This window comes from Bos grunniens, chromosome 13 (assembly GCF_055505025.1).
Source record: "Bos grunniens cultivar Pamir isolate PY7600 chromosome 13, Bosgru_T2T1.0, whole genome shotgun sequence".
Taxonomy (NCBI): Eukaryota; Metazoa; Chordata; class Mammalia; order Artiodactyla; family Bovidae; genus Bos; species Bos grunniens.
Genome location: NC_141177.1, coordinates 81,190,086 through 81,208,981, shown reverse-complemented (window position 1 = coordinate 81,208,981; position 18,896 = coordinate 81,190,086). Strand labels below are relative to the sequence as shown.

Genomic DNA, 18,896 nt, shown 5'->3' with positions numbered 1-18,896 from the left:
CCCCGAAAATAAAGTCTGACACTGTTTCCACTGTTTCCCCACCTATTTCCCATGAAGTGATGGGACCAGATGCCATGATCTTAGTTTTCTGAATGTTGAGCTTTAAGCCAACTTTTTCACTTTCCACTTTCACTTTCATGAAGAGGCTTTTTAGTTTCTCTTCACTTTCTGCCATAAGGGTTGTGTCATCTGTATATCTAAGGTTATTGATATTTCTCCCGGCAATCTTGATTCCAGCTTGTGCTTACTAATCTCCATTGTACCTGGAGGCATCAGTCTTCAGGAAAAGTAGAAAGAGCCAACCAATTCTTAAAATCAGCGATAAATAAGATAACCCAGGAGACCTCCCTGGGATGGAAGGAGGCTTTACCAATAGCTCTCCTCCTCACCTGTATTGCCCCTAAGAAACAGGTTGGTCTTAGTCCTCATGAGATGCTATAAGGGAGGCCTTTTGTTTATGTCAATGACCTCTTCGTAGATCCAGAGGCTCAGACCCTCTGGTCTTATACCATGGCCATTGGGCAATTCCAACAGGATATACAGTTGTGAGGTGCCAACCAAGGCCCAAAAGATTCTAAAGAGTCACCACTATATGCTCCAGGGACTCAAGTCCTAATTAAAGTCTGGAAAGATGGATCTCCAAAGGCTCAACTCCAGCCCAAATGGAAGGGGCCCTACCCTGTAATACTTTCTAGTCCCACAGCAGTCAAGTTACCAAGACATGACTCCTGGATTCACTGCTCACATGTCAAGCCATGGAAGAAAACAGAAGAGGACACTCAATATATCTGTGAGCCCTTGGGAGATCTCAGATACATATTCAGAATGACAAATTAATGCCATTCTAATGAACACCCCCAAAATTAAGTTTATGGGGATAAGATTTCTCAGAACAGCTCTAAAGAGCAACACAGCTTGGCAGGGGTTGTACTCCAAAACAGACAGGGGATGGATCTCCTGATCCCTGAACAAGCAGGGAGTTGAGCCATCTTGAATGAGACATGTTGTTTCTGGGTAAATACCTCCAGATAAGTTAAAGAAAGTCTCACAGTCCTCAAGAAAAACATTCAGACCCTACATTATCTCAAAGAATGAGCTGGAGAGTTCTCTGGGTGTCTACAATCTCTCTTTGGGTAATATTCCTGGTGATGGGAATTTGGAGTTGCCTAATGCCCCTGCTAGTCCCTGTCATCACCATATTGATGCTGCTTGTGATTGCTCCATGTATTATCAATTGTCTAACCCGTTTTGTCTCTGCCCAAGTCAACAAGCTACAACATGCAGTGCCAGTGCAACAGTGATATATAGAACTACAGCCGACCACAGAAAATATCACTCACCCTTGGATGGACACCACTATAAGGACTCTGAGGCCTGAGACTGGCAAGAGGGGGAGGCCCAATGCCCCTCCCCATCCCAGCTCAGCAGGAAGTAAGCCAGAAAGGCTTCTATGCCCCTGTTCCCAAAGAACTGGGCCTCCCATCTCTTGAGGGGGGGAACATTAGGTAGTTAGAATAGGAAAAAGGAGTCCAGAATGGCGGTGGCCAAAAGACAAAGAAGGGAAAAACCTGTGAAAATAGAACAAAAGAAGGTCCGAGGACTGGAGTGAGGACCTCAAACAGTGAGGTAAAACAAACATCACTCCTCATTAGCCCAATTTACATAGGGCAGGCCCAGGGGAGGAGAAAAAACATATAAAAAGAGGAGTTAAACCTTTCTTCTCTTCTAGTCTTTTGGGTTGGCATTCCCTCACACCTTGAGGATGTATTTTCCTTTACTTTCTAAATAAAACTGAGCTGTAACACGGAGCTGTAACGCTGGTCCACTGCTTCAAATTTTTGTTGTGACAAGACAGAACTGAGGAAATTATAAACTCCCCCCAACAAAATTATAATAGAAAATCCACATTCTTCCCCTGATGTTACTTTTCTAGAAGCTCTGCAAAATTGAAGTGTTGAATTTTCAAGATAATATTTAAAGATATTCAGTTCTGAACTTGCTTGTTGGTTCTTTAAGTTAAGGACAAGCTTCTTTAGTAAAGTGACCCATTACAAGCAAGTCTATCTTTGTTAAACTGGAGCATGTGTGTATTACTTAAGCATAAAGCTAACTACATTTGAATTAGCCATCACAATGCCACCATCTACTAATTATCTTACATTATTACTTAATATAATATATAGGAAACTATCCAGTGATCCCTAAAATTGAGTTTTAAACTGGACTGTGCCCTATTGATCAATATGATACATTTTACAAGCTTAACCTCCCTTCCCAAGTACAATTACCTACTGCTCCTTTCCTTCTTTTCTTATCTATTGAAAGCTGTATCTTTTCCACGTTTTAATCTGCTTCACTCACCTCACTTTGTCCTTTTGATTTCTGTCTCTCAAACACCCACCTAATCCTTTCTTTAAAAATGTACCATAGTCTGGGCAGAGGAGTGGCCACAGCCAGGCTACTCAGCTCTGCAGAGGCTCTTGATGGCGCCGCCCACAGGCACCCGGCTCTGCCTGTCTGCTGCCATGGTGCCCAGGAGGTCAGCTCCACTGAGGGGGTGGCGAAGGAGGAGCCCAAGGGGAGGTTGGGGAGGCTGTCAGAAAACCCGCTCCTGAAAGAGTGGAAATAAGCCAAAAAAGGCAGTGGGAAAGGGTGAATCTTCAGACAAAAAAGCATAAACAAATGGAAAAAGAGGAGCAAAGGGACAACAGGCAGAAGTGGATAACCAAGAGACTAAAGGGACTTACCTGTAGAAAATGCAGAGACTAAAAACGAGGAGAGCCCAGCCTCTGATGAAGACGAGAAAGAAGCCAAGTCTGATTAATACCACACACCCAGTCCTGCCAGCGGTCCCTGTTTCCCTTCTTGTACAATCCAGAGGAATATTTATCAACTATTTTGTAAATGCAAGTTTTTTGGTAGCCTAAAAACGTTTTTTAAAAGGAGAGAATCCCACCTCATCCCATTTTTTAAGTGTAAATGCTTTTTATTAAGAGGTGAAATCATTTTCTGGTTGTTTATTTTTTGGTACAACGAGAAAATAGTGGGATATTAGATACAGGAGGTTTTGATTGTGTTGGGTGTCAGCTTAATGTTCCATAGATGGGGGGTAGCTTTTATATTCCATAATATAAAAGCATCCTATAATATAAAAGCTTTTATATCCTATAATATAAAAGCATATCCTATAATATAAATGGCAATTTGGAGTCAGTTGTGCATTTAATGTCTTGAACACTTTAAATTACATCTCTTCACATATTGCTTTGGTAGAATTATTTTCTACAGGAAACCACTTTTTGATCTTGGCTCTCCTGATCAGAATTTCATGTGCTCTATAACATCCTTGGTCGTGGTAGTCCAGTTTTCCTAGTAACTTGGTTAATGTGCTGTGAACGATTGACAGTTTGAGTATGTAGTGAATATGATATTAAATTGTGAATCAGTGGGACTTATGATGTAACAGCATATCAATATTTGAAGATATTGGTACTTGCTACCCTGTTAAGAAAAGTTTGCTCCAAATTTTAAGCTAGAAAGTCACTGGAATAACTGTTAAGAATCACAACTATATGATTTTTTAGATTTCTGGTATGTATGTGAGGAATTGTGTACAAATTGAAATGTTTGTGTAGTGATCCTCAAAACAACCAATAAAATCTCAATTATAAAAGAAAAAAACTGTATCATAATCTATTTATTACACCTTATCTTTTATTTGTATTTAATTAAATGTTCATTTAAAGAATAGTAGATGAACTTCATATTAAAAATTCAGACTATACAAAAGGCAGAAATAAAAACATGAAGCCTTTCCCTCCACACTTGTCCTACTCTCCAGAGGGAACTATTCTTAACATTTTTTGGTTTTGGTTCTCCTGGTTTTTAGCTCTAAAATTCTAGATGAGTGTTGTCCAATTGAAATGTAATGTAATGTAACAATAAATCTAGCAGCCATATTTTTAAAGTAAAAAGAAATAGATGAAATAATTTTAATGACATATTTTACTTAATCCCATAACTCAAAATATTAACATATAGTCAATATAAAAAATATGAATGAGATATTTAATTTTTTTTCATGTTAAGTCTATTTCCTACTTAGAGAATTTATCAATTCAGACTGGCAACACTTTAGATGTTCAATAGCTGCATATGACAAGTGGCCACTGTATTGGCCAGCATAGGTCTAAGTAATATAATTTAGCTTGTTGCTACTGCTGCTAAGATGCTTCAGTCGTGTCCGACTCTGTCCGACCCCATAGACGGCAGCCCACCAGGCTCCCCCGTCGCTGGGATTCTCCAGGCAAGAAATCTGGAGTGGGTTGCCATTTCCTTCTCCAATAGGTGAAAGTGAAGTCGCTCAGTCCTGTCCAATTCTTTGCGACCCCATGGACTGCAGCCTGCCAGGCTCCTCCATCCATGGGATTCTCCAGGCAAGAGCACTGGAGTGGGGTGTCATAGCTTGTTATTTATAAGCAATTTAAAACAGCATCTTTTGTCAGGGAATGTTTAACAGGAGGATTCCTACATGCTGTTTCTCACAGGTCCTTTGTTTGTTTTTAAGGGGAACAGCACACTGCTCCCAGGAACTGGGGTCATTGTGTGAGACAGGCTTGAATCTCCCTTAGTAAACGTTCTCTTTACGACAAAACTGCTTAGTCTCGATCCCCTTTCTTGAGGTATGGATTGTCTTCTGACCTTGTGACCATCATCATCCCTTTTCCCTTGGTAACGGTTACTGTACATTTGGTTTTCTGATCTTTATCATTGACAAAAGAAACTTCTTGTACTACAGCCTATATATACTCACAGAAAAATCATTAAAGCACCTTTTCTCCATCAGAGCTTGGGTCCATGTGTCTTTCTTTCTTTCCTTCCTTCTCTCTCTCTCTCTCTCTCTTCGGCTGATTCCTTGGAGTGCAGAGACCCATCTTGTTCACTCTCCTGCCTGGGCCTCTAAGACTCTCTCGAGAAGGCGCCCTGTGCCTTCAAGCCCCTCGAGAGGGCATCTAGTGCCTTCGTGAGAGACGCAAGTCCTGGGTTGAGGACTTTATTGGCTTCCTGCGTAAACCAAGGAGTATCTGCCTCTTTCTCTCTTTCACTTTTTTATCGTCACCTCCGGACTGCCAGGTCCTGGTCCATTAAAGGACCCCAACAATCTTTAACTTACTACCATGAAAATCGAGAATTGAACAGCTTTTACTATCCATTCTATCTTATTATTACAAGTCCTATTACATTTGTATTTTTAGCTTTCCGATTGACCATCTTTATTATTTTGAAAACTATAGCTAATACTTATTTCTTACACAACTATTGGACAGTATCCTTTGAGTTCCATAGGCAAGATGTGAAAATCAATACCTCTGCCCTTTGTATAGTCTGAGTTTTTTGACAATTTAAAAGCTGAAAAAAGTTAGGAAGCATACTGAGAGAGATGGAAAGAAGTGAAGTATTGAGTTTGAAAATATCCATTATAAAATCAAGGACTGTGGTTGAACCTTTTGGAAATGAAATTCTACACTCTGAATCAATGCTACTTAAAGCAGGACTTTCCAAATATTAAAGACAAATAGGGATTCCCAGATAGCTCAAATGATAAAGAATCTGCCTGTGCTGCAGGAGACCTGGGTTCAATCCCTGTGTTGGGAGGATCCCCTGGAGAAGGGAAAGGCTACCCACTCCAGTATTCTTGCCTGGAGAATTCCATGGACAGAAGGGCCTGGTAGACTACAGTCCACGGGGTCTGGTTTTTTATATCCCATGACTTATTTGGAATCATGCTTCAGTTTAATTTGCTTCATTTGAGTACCATGGCTATACTATTCAACTTTATGTACTTCTTGGATTATCTTATTACCTTTCATTTACTTTGTTAACTGAGAAATATTCTGGTCATTTTGTCATCTCATTTTTAATTATACTATTTAATATAAGAAAGTGACTGTTTCCTTAAAGGCTATCTCTGGCTGCTCACTAACTTCCCTTTACAATTTGAACTTATTACCTTGTGTGTTTGCTGATGAGCTGGGATTCTGGGATTTAATTTCATTGCTCCGTTGGTTAAATTCACAATTTTTTACATACTAAGTTTTCCTCTTTCAGTAATGGAGATCTTTTATTGAACTATATCCTCTAGTAATTTTTTTCCCCAAACACATTCAAGAGAGGTAGACGTTCTGAATTTTTGCATATTTGAAAATGGCTTTATTTTCATTTTACACTAGACTTGTACAGTTCAATTTCCCAAGAAAAATAACAAATTTCTATAGCAGCCTTGCATGTTATAAATGCATATTAGAGTGTTCCTATCTTTGGAAATTACAATCCAAGCGAATCAGCTACACAGGGGATGAAATAGATTCTTGTGTCTCTCTCCATTAGCATATCTGTAGTGAAGCAGTATCTCGTCCTTTACCTTTAGCCACTGTTGTGTATCAGTTGGGAAATCAGAAGTTTCATTATACAGCCCTCTTGGTAGATCCTTGGGGAATTACAACACACTTTGGCATGCTTAGAAATGTCTTTTTTCCTGCTTACATCTTATAAAGACCTAAGTGTGTGCCTTTAGAACTGTTTAAATATCTTCTGTGAACAAGGAGAAAGGCAGACATGTTGGCAGAGCTGATCATTTTCATTGTGGATCTTACACTTGCTTTGGCCTTTTTTATTATCATTTATGCTGTTTATTTAATAGCAGCTACAAGTATTTTCATCTCTGTCCTTTTCTATATTTTCAAAGGGGAAATTAAAAAAAATGATGACTTCAACATGAGCAGAGCCTGAGTACTGGATTCTAGCAATGCTGCTGGGAAGCCATTCCTAGGCAGTGTAGAGACAGTCAGCTCCAGGATGCTTCCTGCCCATTTTCCAGCCCCAAAAGAAGGGGACTTCTCACTCTAGGAGAGTGGAGTGAAGAGCCCTCAGCAGTGGAGGAGACACCCGGGAAGACTCACCACATGCCACCCCCACCAACTGAGAAGTATTTTTTAAGGTAAGAAATGGAATGTTCAGCTTAATTCTCCCTTTTTCAAATGAAATGACACATGCATGTTTGAGGTGAGAAGAGAAAAACAAGCAGATGCCTTTTATCACTGCCTTCCAAGTTTCAAAAATGGAGTTGGTAGCATCTGTAGAGACTACAATTTTTGTTTTCTGCTAAGAGTCTCATTTACTCAGTAAATTGGGGAGCCCTATCTGTGATATTTTCTCTCCCAAGCATGGGTTAGGCACAGGTCAAAAACAGTTAAAACTCCCATTTCAATCTTTTTAAGCAATTTGGCTAAAAGGCTTGGTAGAAGCGAAATTTGAATAAATGATATACTTTCAATCTATGAGTTGTTTATTGCCTTTATTTTTAAATTACTTTTTATTGGAGTATAGTTGCTCCCCTGGTGACTTGGTTCAGTTCAGTCACACAGTTGTGTCCGACTCTTTGCAACCCCAGGGACTGCAGCATGCCAGACTTCCCTGTCCATCACCAACTCCTGGAGCTTGCTCAAACTCATGTCCATTTAGTGGGTGATGCCATCCAGCCATCTCATCCTCTGTCATCCACTTCTCCTCCAGAATCAGGGTCTTTTCCAGTGAGTCGACTCTTCACATGAGGGGGCCAAAGTATTGGAGCTTCAGCTTCAGCATCAGTCCTTCCAATGAATATTCAGGACTGATTTACTTTAGGATGGACTGGTTGGATCTCCTTGCAGTCCCCAGCTGGCTCAGTGGTAAAGATTTTGCCTGCAGTGCAGGAGACACAGGTTCTATCCCTGTGCCAGGAAGACTCCTGGAGAAGGAAATGGCAACCCACTGTCATACTCCTGCCTGGAAAATCCCATGGACAGAGGAGTCTAATGGGCTACAGTCCACAGGGTCTCAAAAGAGTTGAACACAACTTAGTGACTAAAAACAATAAATAATTGCTTTACAATGTTGTGTTAACTTCTACTGAGCAGCAAGATGAATCAACCTTACATATATATATATGCTGGGGTCCAGCCCAGGCTGGATCCAGGGATTCCCTCAGGAGGACAGCGTTGGTGAAAAGGATAGAATTAGAGAAAGAGATAAGGAAAGAATTTTGCCTTTAGTTAAGAAAATAGAGGAGAGAAAAGAGGCTGATATTCCTTGGTTTATGCAGAAAACCAATAAAGCCCCAGCACGGGACTTGCTCTGTTCACGTAGGCCGCAGGCGCCCTCTCGAATTGTGGAATGTGCCCCACCTTAGGCACCTTCTCAAGTGGGTCTTAGAAGCCCAGGCAGGAAAGTGAACACAGAGGGCCCCTGCGCTCCAGGGGATCAGCCTGAAAAGGAAAAGGAAAGAGAAAGAACAACATGGGAAGACCAAGCTTCGGTGAGCAAGGCCCACACTTTATTTTCCAAAGTAGTTTTTATACCTTAATTTGTGCATAGAGGATAATGGAGGGGTGAGGGGGAGCGGGTAGAGTCATTCAAGGTCAGCAGTCCTTGATCCTTATCGAAGACAGGCTTTCTTTCTGCAAACTTATCATATGCAAAAGCTTTAGGTTATTTACATCGTCTTCTGGCTAGGAGGCCTGTTAACATTTTATGACCCTTTCTTCAGAAAACTTATTTTTCTCTAAAGGTGATTATTCTAAAGTCAGGTGCCACCCTCTGAAAGCATTAGATAAAGTTGCATTTCTATAGGGCAAAAGTGTGGTGGGCTATAACAAGAAAAGAATTAACTCAAGGGTCTAAGGTTACAAACATTAAAGCTACTACTTACATTTCTATACACCAACTATATTAATCAATACACTCCCAGGGACACAATAGGTAAGGGATATGGAAACTTGGCAGCAAGCATTAGCTCAACAAAGAAATCCTCTACTAGTTCTATTTTAACAATTTTAACTCTCTGAGAAGTTCTGCATTGTTAGAATATCTTAAGCTTCCTGTGCCTCTTGTGGTTGGGAGGCTGTGAATCTTAACAAACCTGTCAGGCAAGCTAGAAAGTCATCAGAGGGGTTTGAATTGAAATACTCCTATTATGCCCAGGACAATTATTAACTAGAGCTCTAAGTTAATTTTCTTCAGAGAAAGGTGGTCGGGGATAGCCCCCCTGTTAATGTCAGAAGAGTTAGTGAAAGTCGTGAAATAGTAAAATAGACAAATTCTGGTTTTGGGGTAGATGCTCAGGCAGACCAGGGAGGGGCGCCCTTGAGTCCCTGACTCGCCTTGCCCATCAGGGCTCTCCTGCATGACCTTGTCATGGGTAGGAACTCCCGTGCTGGCTCCTGGCACATATATCCCCTCCCTTTTGAATTCCCTTCCCAATCAAGTGACCACAGTGCATTAGGTAGAGTTCCCTGTGCTATACAGTATGTTCTCATTCGTTATGTATTTTATACATAGTAGCAATAAAGGGCAGAGCACATCCTTTAACTTCAAGTGGCAAAAATTATCAGCAGTTGTTCTTGAGAGGACAGTATATTTTCAGAACAGTCCTTGAATGGACCTAGAGATGATCATACTAAGTCAGAGAGAGAGAAGAATTCCCTGGCAGTCCAGTTGTTAGGACTCCATGCTTTCACTGCCTAGGTCCCAGATTTGATTCCTGGTCAGAGAACTAAGATCCCCCAAGCTGCACAGCCCAGGAAAAAAAGAGAAATAGAAATACATATGCTATTACATATTTGTGGAAAATAAAATGCATTACAAATGAACTTTTCTATGAACAGAAACAGAATCACAGACATAGAGAACAAACTGGTGATTGCCAAGGGAGGAGGGGTAGAGGCAAGGACTGAGCAGGAGTCTGGGACTAGATGCAAGCTTATATACAGGATGGATAGACACCCAGGTCTTACGTACAGTACAGGGACCTACATTCAGTATCCTATGATAAACCACAATGGAAAAGAATATGAAAAAAAGAAGGTATATATTATAACTGAATCACTTTGCTGTACAGCAATAATTAATACAATGCAAATCAATTATACTTCAATAAAAAAGATAAAATTTTTATTGAATTAATTATTTTAATTGGAGGATAATTACTTTACAATATTGTGATGGTTTTTGACATGTATCAACATGAATCAGCCATAGGTATATAAAAGATAATAAAATTTTTAAAAGTAATTTAAAACTACAACTAAAATGGTCCTTGGATCAAAATCAATGTGTTAGCATATGAAATGGAAGAATGTAGATTTACTCTCATTTTGGTTTAGTGTCCTCTGAACACTAGAGATTGCAAGGTGAAACACTTCAGGATAATCTCTTAATAACACTTTAAACTTTAAAACTGGACTTACTTGGAATTTCCTGGTTCCTTGTTTATTCCACTGCTTTTGTCCAGTGGAAGCAGATGAATAAGTTTTGTCCTGGCTTTTTGTCAGATAAATGGTTAGATAAATGGTTCCTTGTGTTTGGATTTCATAGTAGACAGATACATTTTTCTCTAGAATACCCGATTAGTTTGCAGAAGACCCTGGTAAATTAATTTAATTTTAGCAGTTGTGATTACACCTTCTTAAAACCAAACCCTTGTCCTCATACCTCCTCTTCATTGAGACTTCTGATATTTTAACTTTTAAAAAGTGTTTCTCCCTCAAAAACTAAAAGGTTATTTTAGTCTATATGTAAATTAACATTTAAATGCTCTTATCACCAAAAAAGTAACAAAATTATATTCAATAAGGACAAATAATAAGATTAGCCCCATGGACAATAAATATTTAAATTTCTAGTAGATCTTAAGTGTTGTCAGCACAACAAAGAAAAAACGGTAACTGAGTGAAGTGATGAATATATTAACTGGCTTGACTATGGTGATTACATCACTATATATCTTGTATACATTTAACATATAAATATATATTCACTATATATATGGTGAGTGGGTGTACATTCTAAGTCACTTCAATGGTGTCCAATTCTTTGAGACACTGACCTGTAGCCCGCCAGGCTTGGAATTCTCCAGGCAAGAATACTGGAGTGTGTTGCCGTGCCCTCCTCCAGGGGATCTTCCCAACCCAGGAATTGAACCTGCATCTCTTATGTCTCCTGTATTGACAGGCAGCTTTTTTACCATTATGCCACCTGGGATCCCCATGTATATGATAAATATGTTTAAAGTAAACAACTTGTTATATATATATATATATGGCAATATGTATTTAGTATTTAATATATTTATTAAATATAAATATTTAAACTTTTAGAAAACAAGTTAGCTTTAGTATAATTTTATCCATTTGAGCCATGGTATTTGTTCAAGGGCACAATAACTGCTCCCCAGAAGAAACTGATATGTTTTGTTGAGCAGGTTGTATTATGAAATTCTTAAATAATTCTCCATTACAGAGTTCCAACTTTACACACAGATGTGAAGGGGGCGACTTATCTGGTGGGATGTGGGCTGCACAGCCAGACCACCTCTTTAACTGTCAAACTCTCACCCCTAACAACTTGCAAGGGACTGACAATGATAGAAGCATTGTTTTGTGATAATTATTTTTTTAATTCTAAGAAAATTCAATTGTCATGCAAACATCATGGAAGAGGTACACAGTATGTTTCTTTTTGTTTTTAAATCTTAATTCACTCAGCTACATGTATAAAAGGTCCATGCACAATCTTTCAATACCTGGGGAGCTTCTACACTCTGTTGTGCTAACATTCATGGGGAATGGGCTTCAGCTGTACCACACAAAATTGCTTATGTAGTCTTTGCCATTTGCCCTAGAGTTCCCTTATCTCTCAAGTGTTCCATATCTAAAGGATTAGGGACAATGGTAATGACTTGATAAGAAAGGAAACCAGAAGTGCTTTACATTTTAAGTACATACCTTTTGAGGTCTGCCTTCACCGCATGCCTCTTACAGCTGCCATCAGAAAACTTGCTAGCCCTGCAGGGCACTGGATTTGCAAACCCTGCCAGGTTCCTGCAGCTCCCTCTTGGCATCCAGAAGGAATGTCATAGCTCCCTTTGTGGCATCCCTTAGCCTCTATGTGAGTTTCAGTAAATTAAATTTAGTTCTGCTAAATGCTAAATGCTGTTAATGAGAATTCATTTCTAAGGCCTGTTATTTACCAGCAATTCAACTACATCTCCTTTTGACTTTATTTTATAGAATGTTGCAGCAGTCTTAAAATTCAAAAGGAACTTGAAAGTCACTGAGTGCACTTTTTGTCCAATTAAGAAATACCTTCTACAATACCCTTGAAAGATGGTTTTGTAACTTCTGCTTGTTCAGTTTTCCTGAGAGGTACAAGGCAGCCTCTTATAATAATATCCAATAGAAATCTGAGTCCTCCCATCTCCCATCTCTTTGTCTTATTTTTGCTCTAATAAGCAATCTTGAAAATAGTCAAGGAAGTACAATGATGTCAATAGAATACAATGACGTCACAAATTCTAAGGAGAAAGAGGAGCTTCTCTCCTTATGAATTTTCTACTTGCTCCTCACACCATTGAACAATGTTGTTCTTTTCAGGGCAAACAGACACCATTTAAGATCATAACTCATAAGATAAATCTAGGGTTCATTGTGTACTTTAATAGAAGATTCTTAATAAGTTTTTCTGACTTCTTATATGTATCTGCTACATAGGATTTTGAAATTCTTTCCTTTGAAGTTTCCCAAAGTCTGGGAGAGTTGCCAATTTGCACTGAAGAATAACATTATATTAGCACACCCATAACTATTAAAATATAATTCTAATGAACTGACCTGAATTCACAGTACATCAAAAGTTTAATTCAACCCAATTGATTCTCACAGAAGTTCGCTAATTTTCCCATGGATGTTTCCAGTCCACTACTTGGAAAGTCAGATGAATTTGAGCATTTTGCAGTGTTAGCAACCTTGTCAATCTTGACTCCAGAGACAGTAACACTTGGAGAAGCGAGTTATGCCAATCTTTACAGAATGAAGCCACTTTTACCAAAATAAAAAGGTCGAGTGGAAAAGCTTGGGAAAGGGGTCCAGCTCTCCCACTTCTGGTGCCAGTGGGCCCAGCCCATTGAGGGCTGAGGATGAGATTGCTGGCATCCCACGGCTTTGTGAGCATGTCTGGGGAGGTCTGAGTGTTAGAAGCCAAATGTGTTTCTGGCTTTGTGGATGGCTGAGGGAAAGAAGCTCCCAGAAGGCACAAGACAAGGAAGAAACTCAAGTCCTGGAATGTGAAACTGTTGTCTCTTTTCTGCTTCTGCTGACGTTTCTAGCAAATGTAAACGTTCAGATCTGAGACTCTAATCTTAACCACACCCCTGCTGGCAGTTTATTGTGTCAAGTCACTGCTTTCCTAGGCCTCTGTTCTTCCATCTGAAAAAAAAGAGGATGTGATCCCAATGACAGAAGCCTCTTTCAGTCGAAAATAACTGCAAACTTTACAGAATAAAATGAGTTAGAAATATAAAATGTGGTCAGCCAAGATGGCAGTTGACACAGACGATCTCTAAGCATTTCTCAAAATGCATTGCAAATACTTAGGGGATGCATGCAAAGTGGGAGCCCCCAAGAGACAAGGTGGCAATTTTCAGAACACTTACAGAATTGAGGGAAAAACTCTTAGAATAAATGTTCTTAGAGACCCATTTCTTATCTCCACTACCTGCCTACAATTAAAGGATGACATCATATGCATACCTGTGTCCCACTGACATCAATTGCTCCTAATTATTAATTAATTCAGACAGACCATCCAGACTTCTAAACCTGTGCATTTTTATTGTATCTGCTGGCAAGTTACTTCTTTTGAACACAGATTACTTTTTCTGCAGGATCTCAATTTGTTCATTCATAAAATGAAAACATGTTATAAATAATATCAATAGCCTTACATAGGCTATTTTGCTATTGTAAGGGTTTATTGAATAGATGGTGCTTACCAGTCACTGTAGGAGGTGCTTGTCAAAACAAAGAAACTTAATACATAGACTTAGATTTCAAAGGGTTTCCATTAGGTCTCAGTTTGAAAAGATCTATGAACTAGACATGAATTCAAAGCTTTAGTAAAAGTAATCAACTAGTTAAACAAATAGAAGTTACTACTTTTCAGAAGTTAAAATTTCAATAAAAACTGTTTGCCATTTTTAATTTTACTCATTTTTAATAGCCTGTGTTTTTAATGAGTAAACTAATCCAGTTTATCTAATTGATTTGCATTGTAAGTAATCTTTGTGCCTTAGGAGACAGACTTGGCTAAAAGTAAATGGACTATTTGGCAATAATTCTTGAATATAGCACCAAAAGCACAGAAAAAATTTTAAAGAGAAACCAAACTATGTCAAAATTAAAAATTTCCATGCATCAAGGAACACAATGAATAGGTTGAAAAAAACAGCTCATGAGATGCAAGGATATATTTATAAATCATGTTATAATTATAAAGGGTTAATGTCCAAAATATTTAAAGAACTATAACTCAACAATAAAACAACCTAATGATAAAAATAGCCAAAAGACTTGAATCGACATTTCTCCAAAGAAGATATACAAATGGTCAATAAGCATATGAAAAGAGTCTCAACATCACTAATTATTAAGGAGATGAAAATCAAAACCACAGTGAGATACATCTCACTCTCATTGGGATGGCCACTATTAAAACTCATAGAATAAGTGTTAGTGAGGATGTGGAGAAATTGGACCAGTTGTGCACTGCTGGTGGAAATGTAAAATGATACAGGCTCTATAGAAAACAGTATGGTAATTCCTTATAGAATTAAAAATGGAATTATTAGATGACCAAACAATTCCAGTTTTGGGTATATATATAAGATATATCTATATATATATGTATATGAATTGAAAGCAGAGTCTCAAAGAGACTGAGCGACTTCACTTTCACTTTTCACTTTCATACATTGGAGAAGGCAATGGCAACCCACTCCAGTGTTCTTGCCTGGAGAATCCCAGGGACGGGAGAGCCTGGTGTGCTCTGAAGTGACTTAGCAGTAGCAGCAGCAGCAGCATTACTTATAGTAGCTAAAGGATACGGGCAATCCAAGTGTCCTTTGACAGATGAATGAATAAACAAAATATGGTATATCTATACCATAGAATATTATTCAGTATTTTAAAAAGCATAGAAATTCTGATACATGCTACAATATAGATGAACCTTAAGGATATCATTTTATGTGAAATAAACCAGTCACAAAGGACAAGTAATGTATAATTCTACTTACATGAGGTACATGGAACTATCAAGTTCATAGAGACAAAGAGAATGGTGGTTTCCAGGGACACAGGAGAGGAAGTAGTGGAGTCATTACTTAATGGGTACAGCATTTCACTTTTTCATAATGAAAAGAGTTCTGTGGATTTGATATTTATATTTAGCTTCTAAATCAATTTATATAGAATATATAGAATAGTGTATAAATTAAAGCAGAGTTTTTTGCTGTTGTTTTTTTGTTTTTTGGCCTGGCTATAAAAACTAGTCTGCAGGGAATAATGCTCTTCATGGAGGATTTTGTATAAGTAAAAGATCCAGATTGTTTGGATTTTTTGAAATAATAATTTTTGAAAATTTTTTTGAAATAATTTTTGAAAAATCACTTAAAGCATGTGTGTTCTCAATCACAGCATCTTCCACTGTGTTAATTTAGCCAATTTAATTTGTCTTTACTTAGTAGCCAGGTGTCATTAAGAACAAAAGTTTTCATTTCTTGCTAAATAGGCATAGCATTCTTGTATTAATTGTTCTTAGACATCACTGACAGAAATGCATTATGATAAAAAATATCAGTTAGCTAGTTATTTAAGTTTGGGGTTTTTTGGCTGAGCCATGGTACTTGGGGGATCTTGAACCTGGGCCTCAGTAGTGAAAGCACTGAGTTTTAACCACTGGACTGACAAGGAACTCTCCTAAATTTTGTTTTAATAATACAGTACACAACACTTGTTTCAAAATTCCCATTTTACAAAATCATTTTGAGAAAAAAAAAGATATACTAAAGTAATTTTTCTCATTTTTATTATTTGTGATAATTATCCCAGTATATGTGTGCATGTGTGCTAAGTCGCTTCAGTCGTGTCCAACTCTTTGCAACCCTATGGACTGTAGCCCTCCAGGATCCTCGGTCCATGGGGATTCTCCAGGCAAGAATACTGAAGTGGGTTTCCCTGCCCTCCTCCAGGGGATCTTCCTGACCCGGGGATCGAACCTGCATCTCTTATGTCTCCTGCATTGGCAGGTGGGTTCTTTACCACTAGAGCCACCTGGGAAGCCCCATCCTAGTATATAACTCAGGGCTGAAAATTCCAGCAAGTAGTACTCTTAAGCGCCCTTTGATAACTCAGCTGGTAGAGCAGAGAACTGTAGATCTGATGCATGTGGGCATCCTTAGGCCACTGGACCTACTCCCGCTTGAAGGGGGTGCCTCAGTTGTATGGGGCCTCCCGGGTGGCACTCGTGGTACAGTGCCAACGCAGGAGACTCGGGTTCAGTCCCTGAGTCAGGAAGATCCCTTGGAGGAGGGGATGCTCTGTATTCTCCAGTATTCTTGCCTGGAGATTCCTGGCAGGCTCCAGTCATAGGGTCACACACAGTCAGACACAACTGAAGCCATCTAGCATGCATGCACCTGCAATCCTTACTTGGGCTTCCCTGATGGTTCAGACGGTAAAGAATCTGCCTGCAATGTGGGACACCCAGGTTCGACCCCTGCGTTGGGAAGATCCAGAGAAGGAAATAGTAACCCACTCCAGTATTCTTGCCTAGGAAATCCTATGAACAGAGGAGCTTGGTGGGCCCCAGTTCACGGAGTCGCAAAGAATCAGACACAACTGAGCAAATAACACACACGGCATTCTTAATGTATTTAAAGATTGTCAGAATTCCCCATTTCACTGTGTATGTGAAGGGCTTGCTGAATAAGAAAAAATGATGTAAACATTCTGGATTATTTTTTCAATCTCAAGTTTTGATCTCTAGCAGTTTTACTAATTAACATCATTATGAAACACTATAATTTCATGTCATTGTTAGCCTTGAGAAATTTAAAAAATGCAAATCACAGATATCTTTTAAAATAAGATTCATGTTCTGAAAAGGCCTGACAAATTTAGAAAAATATATTTGGAAAGACTTTTTATCCCTAAAGGATATACTCTTTATTTAACTGCAGAGGGCTTATCCTATGATTGAAACAAATAATATAGACATAACTTCCATGGAATCCTGAGACTGTTTATATGCTCACAAAGTCTAAGATATGTAAATGAATCATTCAAAGAACAATTCTGAGAAATAGGCATATTTATAGTAAGAAAATCTATCAGTAGCTACGTAAAATTCATTGTTAAGTTGTACTGTGTGTGTCAGTCACTCAGTCATGTCCAACTCTTTGCAGCCCCATGGACTATAGCTCACCAGGCTCCTCTGGCCATTGAATTTTCCAGGCAAGAATACTGGAGTGGATTGCCATTTCCTTCTTCAAGGGGCCTTCTCAACCCAGGGATCAAACTCAGATCTGCCACATTGCAGGTAGATTCTTTACTGTCTGAGCCACCAGGGATTATAAACACCAATATATGAGCAAATATTAATTTTCTCCAATTTTTTTTAAATCTGAAAAGTATAGGTTCTTGCAAAGTTCATAAGTTTCTATGTAAGCATACTCAGTATTCCCAGAGTTAAGACAAACTCAGTGGAAATGCTGACATCAGGGCATAGACAATACATTATAAAATGCCCCAAATGAATTTCTGCATGATAGATTTTGTCCATTTTTTTTTTTTGGCCACTTATTTATTTTTTTAAATTTAAGGATATTTGCTTTACAGAATTTTGTGGTTTTCTGTCAAACATCAACAAGAATCAGCCATCAATACACCCATGTCCCCTCCCTCCCAAACCTCCTCCCATCTCCCTCCCCACCCTGCCCTTCTAGATTGTCACAGAACCCCTGTTTGAGTTACCTAAGTCATACAGCAAATCCCCATTTTATGTTAACAGTTTTCCTTTCATTGAAGAATGCTCAAGTCTCTGAGAAGACCTGAATGCAAATGAGTTAAATTCCTAGTAACATATCAATTCCTAAAGCATTTCATTCCTTACATCCTTCAAGCTCTTTGCACTCAACTTTACAGCTCCTCCCATCAGAAAGTGGCTGCGTCTTTTTTCCTGCCTCTTGAATCTGGGCTGGCCTTACTCTTGGTTAGACCAAGAGAACTTGTCAGAAGTGAGACTGAGTTAGTTAACCAGCCACATGTGAAGGGAGTTTGCACTTTGCTCTCTTGGAGTCCTATCAGAACCTTGGGAATAAGCTCCAGCCAGACTGTTGGAAGATGAGAGCCTATGTACAACTGAGGCCACACTGCTGCTGCTAAGTCACATCAGTTGTGTCCGACTCTGTGCGACCCCATAGAGGGCAGCCCACCAGGCTCCCATTCCTGGGATTCTCCAGGCAAGAGTATGGAGTGGGTTGCCATTTCCTTCTCCAGTGCATGAAAGTGAAAAGTGAAAGTGAAGTTGCTCAGTCGTGTCTGGACTGCAGCCTACCAGGCTCCTCCGTCCATGGGATTTCCCAGGCAAGACTGGACCAGGCTAAAGCCAGCCAGCCCCCAAACACGAAATGGTGCCCAGGGTCCCCCCAAGGTCAGCAGTGCTGCCTACTAGACCCACACCAGCTTGCTGAGACCATGAGACCCACCTAGTTTTAAACTTTCAGGTAGTAACATTATTCTTAGTCACTACTTTTGGGCAGCTCTAACTCATGTTGAGATAGCAGGGTTTTTTGAAGCTCTTAGACTTTTTTTGGTTTTGTTTTATTGTTTTTCTGCAGGCATTTTTTCATGCTAGATTTTGCTCAAACTCACGTGGGTCTTTAGTTTCAGGAGAACTCATTGGCTTGAGTGTTTTCACAGGTACTCCTGTGTAGTGTGTTTTCGTCCTATACCTTAGGCTGCTGG

General features: G+C 39.2%; 1 protein-coding gene and 1 pseudogene across 2 annotated transcripts in view; both read left to right on the top strand.

The window, feature by feature from the left end:
* Positions 1–2,419: 2,419 nt before the first annotated feature.
* On the top strand, positions 2,420–2,824 carry LOC147361301 (non-histone chromosomal protein HMG-14 pseudogene; annotated as a pseudogene).
* Positions 2,825–6,578: 3,754 nt separating this feature from the next.
* The window catches only part of ANKEF1 (ankyrin repeat and EF-hand domain containing 1), a 90,695-nt gene continuing 78,377 nt past the window's right edge, over positions 6,579–18,896 (top strand). For both annotated transcript variants that reach the window (XM_086335105.1, XM_086335099.1), the window contains exon 1: positions 6,579–6,997. The gene's annotated coding sequence lies outside the window, so the exon portion shown is untranslated. The remainder of the gene's footprint in view (positions 6,998–18,896) is intronic.